The sequence below is a fragment of the Argopecten irradians genome, chromosome 15 (assembly GCF_041381155.1).
Source record: "Argopecten irradians isolate NY chromosome 15, Ai_NY, whole genome shotgun sequence".
Classification (NCBI taxonomy): Eukaryota; Metazoa; Mollusca; class Bivalvia; order Pectinida; family Pectinidae; genus Argopecten; species Argopecten irradians.
Genome location: NC_091148.1, coordinates 17311227 through 17320545, shown reverse-complemented (window position 1 = coordinate 17320545; position 9319 = coordinate 17311227). Strand labels below are relative to the sequence as shown.

General features: G+C 33.9%; 1 pseudogene; it reads left to right on the top strand.

The window, feature by feature from the left end:
* The first annotated feature begins 1966 nt into the window (after positions 1-1966).
* LOC138308887 (uncharacterized) lies at positions 1967-5886 on the top strand (annotated as a pseudogene).
* The last annotated feature ends 3433 nt before the right edge of the window (positions 5887-9319 follow it).

Here is a 9319-nt window from a genome sequence, read left to right as displayed (position 1 = left end):
GGCCTTTAAAATGTTATTGAAATAATTAATAGATATAAACTACGCGGATATACAAATTTGTTCAAACAATCCGGCTACATGCGATTTTCTAGTCTTTAAAGATGTCTGTGTCTTGATTTTTCTACTCACGGATCAATGAGAGCTTTCAATATGATATTTACTACGACCACATACTAACATTTTGATAATAACAATACTTACCATGCATATCAACTTAACAAGCACAAATATGAGCTGAAAATAAGTTTTTGCAGCACTGCAAAAAACCATTATTATTGCAACTAAAATGCAGTGCAAAGGTTACATAGTTCAGACCATAGGGCAAAAATTTTAAAGTGTTATTAATATTAGCAATGGTAAGGTGATTTCTGCAGGTAGGTTTCCATCTAAACAAAAAGCAAGAATTTCATAGATCATAAATTATGTGTTGGAACTAATATTTGTAAGGCATCATACATATGTGTCTATCCATTTGAATGACTTCCATGGCTTAATACATCAAACGTGATGATTATCAATAGATTATCGAAAACACTAACATGTCAAAATTTTCGCCAAGTATGGCACATATAACTAGTAGTTTAGTATATAACTAGTAAAGAGGTCACCCTGTCAATGATATCGTTAAGTTCAAAAGGTATGTCAGATATTGAGCTGTCCGTCTCCTTAGGTTTAGCCAAGGTACGCCCATGTTTGTGTTGTCAACAGTAGAGGTGGAAACGAGTGATAATCTCGTACATTGTCTTTAACATCATCTGTCATCCTTTTGTGATCTTTCCATTGAACAGCGGCTCCATCTTTCATTGCTATTTCAACTATGTAACACATACATCGCCTCACAGTGGTTATCTCAAACCTCTGTTGATTTCAGTATAAGTATCAAAATATAAAAATAGAGTTAAAGAGACAATTCAGTCTAACAGAACATTAAAATTTGTACATAGATCAGAAAAGACCCAGTTCTAATGGAAATTAGATCAGTCGGTTTTACTGTGGTATGCCAGAAAAGCCCATGGTGGTGAAATGCGTGTGAAATGTTCAAACTCGCTCGCTGTCCGCCATTACACATTGTGGTCAAACATCTTGTATGCCGAACCCTGACCCTTGCTCGTAGAGTAATGCTACTTTGGTCTAGAACAATTCAAATCGCTCTGACAGTAGAGTGTTCACCATATTAGGTAAATTGTCTTGTCTAAAAACTTATTTTATCATCTCCACAGTGGTTATGTAGTTCATTTGTTTATCGTGCGTGACTTTGGCTCGGATATGGGTACAGCATACATATTGTACCTGCTTAATCGTTGATCAACGATTTGTAATTACAACGGTATCAATTAAAATACTAAAAAATGACGTGGAATTTGTCAATATTTTATGTTATATATTTCATAAGGAATGTAGAACAATACATTTATGTCATATTTTGCTTCTTGGATATGTAAAAGAATTAGCCTGAGTGAATTGTCCCTTTAATATCATGAGATAAACAAAATATAGCCAATACAGTGAGATTAATTAATAGAATCTTACATGGGCCTGTCAGGTGGACAGGGATGTCTCAACCCGAGTGAAAGACTTCGGCTGGTCAACCCGAGGCTTGCCGAGTGTTGACGGCCAAAATCTTTCACAGTAATATTCAAATCAGCTTTATTTACCATATAACCGGTTATCTACGAGGATACAACTTTTCGTGTTTTCAAGTAAAAATCAGAAAATATAATTATAGCGGTTTTAAGTTTCGCGATTAGGCTTTCAGGGTACATTATTTGGATTCAACTATCGATTTCTTAAATTTTTCGCGGATCAATGTTTTACGATCGTAGTAAGCTCCCGCAAATTCGCGAATACATCACCGATAATAGAACTAGCAAAATAAGTAAAGTTTTATGGCCGATACATGTAACATATATTATTCTGCTTAGCCGAAATTTTTTTTTTTCATTTTTTTTTTCAATTGCGAACTTGTTTTCTTAAAAGAGATACTTTAGATTAGATAACCTTGTTCTTTTTACCTTTCGGTGTGACCCACTAGTCGATTTACTAGATAATGAACGCAATAATATTCACAGCAGGATCAGGGGCATTTTTCCACAGGGAATGAATTCCAAGAACACATAATACACTTCCGGTCTGTTCAGAATTTACTCCAAACTCTTAACGGGGAAACGTGAGTACAATAGACTGTTTCTGTAGTAGTAATCTAATTCTCGCATAGAAGTATTTGGTAAGAAAATTTAGAGCACGCCTTATTGCACTATTCTCATTTATACACGTACATGCAATGTATCTACATTATGTAGTTTTAAATGTGGTACTGGGTGTTGCATGCAATTTTCTACCCTCGTAATTTAGTTCCAGAAACAGGAGTTACATGTAGCCAGCCATCGTTACATCGTAGCTGCCTATTGTTACTTACTTGACTGAATGAAACTACACATTATGACGATGTGTCCTAATGTGTAGCATTAGGACGATGTTCTTTAGGACGATGTGTCCTAATGTGTAGCACTTTTGGCCCTTCCTGGTGATGATGTCAAACTACTCGAAAACAAATTACTTGGTGGAGAACGGGACCCCTGACCTGCCTGGGATTTAACCCCGGGCAGCTAGATGAGAGGCCGGTGAATGGCTTGACCATTTCACTACTAATAAATAAACATTGTACTAAGAAATAAACATTGCAAATGTTGGTTTTAGCTCTTTAAATCAGAAAATTTTATTTACAGATAAGTTGTGCCATCCACCTAGCTTATAATCAACATGAGTGGGTATGCATGTTATGACGATGCGCATGACCGGAAATACGACGCACCACATCCAGTTCCTCTTGTTGTTGCGAACAAAGACACATTGAAAGGATATGGAACGATTGTTACGGACTTTGATAAAACGGATGTTGAAATTACTCCATGGCCTGTTAATGGTTGGCGGAAGTTATGCCCAGACACCGGAAGTGGTGGGGGTGTAGTCAGTGGAGACTTTATCTACAAATGGCAGGGCGACCTTTGTAAAGCTGTCAACAAGGCTGTTGATGGAGATTATATCACAGGACGACTTCCACCGGAAGCGGATACAAAGAATCGCACATGCGTACTGACCAGAGAAGCTAACTACCATCCAGACGGAGGACAGATATTTTTTCCACAAAATGGCGACGCATTTGTAGCACTGTTGGCCCTTCCTGGTGATGATGTCAAACCGGAAGACTTTGTAGCCTTTTATTTTGATGGATCCTTCGGGGTCCAGATCCACGCCAACATCTGGCATCAGCCTGTGTACCCTATTAATGATGACGCGGTGTTTCTCGGAAAACAAGGAGCGATCTACGCATGCGTGTGTGTGGACACAGCAAATGAATTTAACAAGTACTTATCAGTTCCTCTCACATTGGACAATGTCAACTGATTGTTAAAGTATGTTGAAGGTGTTAGGTCATATGAAATTCAGGATTATATCAATGTTTTCACTGATATCCAGATTATATATGTCTATTGTCAAAAATTGCCATTTAAATCTTAATCAAAACACTAGCACGTCATTGATGACCCGGGTTGTTATTAGGACGATCACCTGATCAAACACGTAAGTATATATTGACTAGGTGTGAATCCCATCGTCATAAAACACAAACACTCAACATGATGGAAAAAACGCATTGTCATTACAGCTACAATGTCACAGAGCTGTTAAGTCTACCAGAAGATGCAGTATCAACGCCTAGCATTTACTGTATGTTTTATAAACTTTATAGAAAGATCGGGAGATACTGTATAACATGATTTTTTCGTGGGTTCTTACTTTCGTGATTTAGATCTTTTAAAGTATTTCGTGTTTAGAAATATTCGTGGTTGGTCGATTAAGCAATTATTCCAATATCGAATAAAACAGCTTTTGGTGTTTTTTTATATTCGTGATTTCAAAGCAACCACGAAAACCACAAAGGTTTATACACCACGAATATTCTATGTTATACAGTAATACCGAAGGTAGTTACAGGCTTTGTTTCGAGTACCGCTTATTGTCAAGGTCGGCTTATTTTCAAGTTTTAGGATACATGCTGTATTTTACAACAAGACAACTGTAATTGGATCATAAACTTTACCAGCTTATTATTAAAAATGCATGCTTTAAGTAATTCACCCCTTACATTATATAATAGACTGATCTAGTCTTTGATATAGAAGAGCCTAAATGTGTCTTTAGGGGGTGAATGAGATAAATTAAATCTTCTAGTAAACATGTCTGATTTTAAGAGACATCGAGTCAGGTTTATTGTTAATTAATTGATGTACGTTTCCTATTTATAATACTTAAATTATAGAACCAATAGATTTTATTTCTCTAAATGCATATAATATGTAATTAGATTCAAATAACCATAATGTATGTAGTCAGAATACTCCCTGTCTTTCAATTGATGTAAATTGCCTCTGAATGAATTTATTATTTTAAGATAATATCTTTTAATTAAAGATACTCCACCGCTGACAAATGGCAATTTTTCACTGTCAAAAACAGGAGCAGACGGTTTAGGTTTTTTTTCTTCAGTTACAAAAATACTTAATTTACACCATTACCACTATCATTTGGGTTGATAAGACATATATATGCACGATTAAACACCCATTATGGTTCAAATGATGAATATTATTTATGCTATGTTGGCGGTGAAGCCTCTTTAATATAACCAAAGATGTACTACAATATCTCTCAACGAATGTACAGTAGTTATGACTGGATGATATCTCTAAATAGAATTAAAATGCACGCCATATTCTAAATAAATGTTCACTGTGTTATATGGAACAACTTACTAAATGTAAAAAGACCTTCGAAATGGCCCTGGTATACAAGATTGAGCCCAAGATAGAATTTTAACCTGGCCGCTGATTGGCTGGCTAATTATGAATTTCAAAAGTTAAAATGTTTTCTGACGCTAATTATTCCTAGATAACCTTGACATGAATTTGGAAATTCAGATTGAGATTCAGGTTCAAATATCAATTTTGATAATGAATTGGTAAAAACATTAGAATTTCAGGACTTCAATATAGCTACCCTGGTCGGAGTTTGAGCTGAAGGACCCAAACTTTTTTTTCTACCTGGTGTTATATGATAAATGATAACATAGACTTTAATTATAGAACACAATAGCTAACTAATATTCCTTTGTTTTAATAATACATTATTCCTTTAATAATGTTCCTTTGTTTTAATAATACATTACAAAACTTTATAAAAAAAAACTTTTACACTGTGGTCTAAATAAAATTATTTAGTTGGTTGTTCTCTATAATGCAAGCGTGATACCTCTAAATCAATGTGTTACAATAATTAAGTTACAGATTATAAGATAATTGAGTAAATGTATAAACCAATGTAACGTATCTCAATAAATGTCATGGTGTGTTGAATGTCAATCTCATTACATGTATATTTAGATAATATTATATCATTGTAGTACGCTTACCGTATCAGCTCTTGTTTTCTATTGATATTTTGTATTGGACCCTGTTTGTACTTGGTGTCTCTTGATTAAATGACAAGTTACTTTGAAAATAATCACCGTGATAACTAATGCTTAGTCGCTTACTCAGCTACTGTAACGGTCAAACCTCTCTATAAAGACCAACCAGGGGACAAAGCGAAATTGGTCCTTATAGCCAAGTGGTCTTTATACACAGGTTGAATTGTATGAAAATGTCAATTTAGAAAATCGGAAAGCGGTCATATTAAGCAGATGATTTTTAATAGATTTATATTTTTTGTTTAGCTATAAAGTAAAGTGAATTTTCAGAAAGTGTTTTTTTTCCTTGGAACATTGACCAGTGACCCCTGTTTTTATTCAAGATCACAGAAATAAAAGTTTTGCAACGCTTTATTCCACATTTGTTGTCACTTTCATAACTTTAATGAAATAATAACTACATTTAATTTGATAAATGGATAATGATACTGATGTATTTAAGATATGCTATGCAAATCAGTGGTTGACGATGACATCATATTAAAACATTGTTACTACAGCCAAATGTCTTAATAGAAAAAGCTGCAAGCTTAATTTACACACGTACACTATATATAATTAATACAATTAAACAATTTCAAAAAATTTCCCACAGTTTCAAAAGGCAATTTGGCGGTCAGGGAATTCAAAGAAAAGACCGCGGAAGGTTTTTAAGGCAAAAGGAGAAATATGAGATATACAAGAGTTCTCGTTCGTATCAGCTTGCAACACTATGGAAACCAAAGTGTCTAATCACCACTCCGCAACGTAGTGTAGGCTGATTCCGTGGGTAACCAACGATTGGGACACATGTCAAGATACATAATGTCGAAGCTTGCTCAAATTTTTCATTGATGGTAATATTGTAACGTCAGTATCATTTGTTACAGAATACAAATACTAATTTATCAGCTCCTGGTTTTAATAGATACTTACCATTCGTCGGCGGTTTATCACCTTTTGAAAACATTTGTGAATTAAAAAAAAATACACCATTCAGTGGTCTATATAGGTGATACATCAGCTGCATCCATCTTAAAATTGCACAATATTACGAATCAAAATTAAAGGTAAATCGTTGAGCATCACTCAGGAATTCGATACCGACTCGAACTGTACCGATCTGTAGTATGAGATCAAAAGTTAGGACGGCAAAATAACATTTAAAATTACACTAAAAATACTGTAGACTACTTTATTTCGGCGAGATACATATTTTATCGTTATTGCACGAGACCTCAAACGCGACTTTGTTTCGCGAAGTATTTCATGTTTTTTAAATCTAACAAAGTCAGTTGCATAAATATGCATGTTTTATATATAAACAATGGTGATAGGTATTTCATTACACTTTTGTGATGAAAACTATGGATATGTCTGTTTACACTTTCTTACCTTATTTCAATGAGATATAAGCTCTTTTATTTTCCTCCTTTGTCATGGTATTTGCTAATGTTTTACGATTTCTTTGGAGAATGAACGGGTGTTTTTTTACGTATGTTAAATATGAAACTATCACTTGCAAATATATATACCTATATGCACGGGAAAATATAATGTGCACATTGTCTGGTCCAAATTATATTAATAAAAATCAAATAGATGTCTATGAAACTATAACTTGCCAATATGCATGTGACCATATACATGGAAAATATATTTTTCACATTATCCTGTCAAAATTATATAAATCAAAATAAGGAAAAATGACAATGAACCAATAACTGGGCAATATATATGCTCTATACATGGAAAATATAATTATCACATTGTCCAGTCTAAATTATACATGTATAAATAAGGATCAAGCAAACGACGAAATCGGAAATCGTCGTTTAGCGTAAGCACTTATTAGTTTATCCTCAAATGCTCATTTGTTGTACATATAGGTAATACAAACGATTTCGCCATTACTTCATATCGAATATAAAAAATGCATAGTGGTTTTAAAAACAGCCGACAATGAAAAGATTTACAAAGAAAGAACATGATAGAAAGAAAGGCATCATCGATATTCCATGAGTTACTATCACTGTCGTAATATCCACTACTGGAATATATCATTGAAATTATGAAGGTTCTGTGTGCGACAGCAGATGAAGCAAGTAAATTGATCCTTTGTGTGACATAACATCGCATACACGTGGTAGCTCTTTCCCTGCGTCATGCCTGGCTCCCTCCTAACACCTTAGAACCCCCGTCTGGGAGATGTCACTTGTCCCCTACATTTTGGAGTCTCTCTCTGAACTACTTGACATACTTCGGTGATACAGCGCTAGCCTATCCTGTTACTGCCCATCACAGGTCCCTACCTATCAATATTCAATATAATGATGTTTTTACTTTCCCATTTGATCAACTATTTCAAATTAAATTATGCATTTTTGAATAACTACATGTTTAATTTTCTATACTAATTGCCAACCTATTTTGTTACATGTTATGCACATTAATAGAATAGATTAACGGTGCTATGTGCGGTTGATTGTAATGCTTAATATAGCTTAGGCGTCTCGTTCTTTGTAATCTTCAAAGGAAGACTCGGTAGGTCTGCACGTGGTCGGAACTGCCTTCAGCTTTAATATGTGTATGGGAATACTGATAGCAACCCATATGTTATCGTGAAGGTTAGAGATAACAAACGACAGTGCTTCACCATTTTGACAACAGCTGTCAACCACGCGATTTTGTCAGGTGTTCCTTAAGACATTACAAATTTGCCGCTTATATCATTGAGAAATGTAAATAATCTTTTGGATGGCAATTTATATTACTAAATATGATGTTATTAACGGAGATAAATTTTCGTGAATTGAAAGTATTACTTATAAGCTAGCATATATTGGTCAAACACGGTCAGTGGGATAATATAGGGCAATGAAAGGTCGAGAATCACTTATCACTTAACATTCTTTTCATAGGACATTGTGACTAGATTGAGGTTTGTTACAGCCATCTGTGACGTTCTTTCTCAATTCTACATTTCTGCAAATACCAAAAACATAGGATAATTTTAATAAGAGATATGCTGGTATCGTATAAATATGTTGATAGTTGATTTATAATTATGTAACTTTCTTATAGCATGCAGTGTTTGGTGGTGGTAGACTTTGCACTATCATTTTTTTAAACATTTTGATCTAAACATAAATATACCTCAACACTTTTTTTTTTTGAAATATTTGTATATTTGTTTATTAAGGTTTATAGATGGTAAGATATCAGTTTTGCACATTCATATACCGGATATCAGTTTTGCACATTCATATACCGGGTATATTGTAATTGCTATAATTTCTTATTTGCATGAAAAGCAAATTATAACACATCTTACATAAGAACATCTTTTAACGTAATTGTTCTATATTGTGAATATTAGAAAGCCCTTGTAATGACTTCTCATTCATTATGAATGTTATTGATTTCAAAATGAAATTGACGGATATTTTTTTCAAATTTTATTTTAACTTCTACTATATGCATCATAGAATATATGTTACAGAAACTTCATAACAATTATTACACAATTGACAAAATAGCCTGTTCATGATAATAGTACATTGTTTTATTACAAATAAAATTCAGAGTTTAGCAATTTCCTTATTTTCGCACACCAAACGTACGAGAAAAGTTCATTTTCTACTTTTCCATCAGTATTCATGATGTTGATTGCGATAAGAAATATATTTACTTGTACCTCGACCCAGCGGATCCAATATGTTATCTTTTCTTGTTCTATTCAATACCTGTTGGTCGGTATCGATACCATAAGACAAAGAGAGTTAACTGATATATATCATATACTAACTAAAA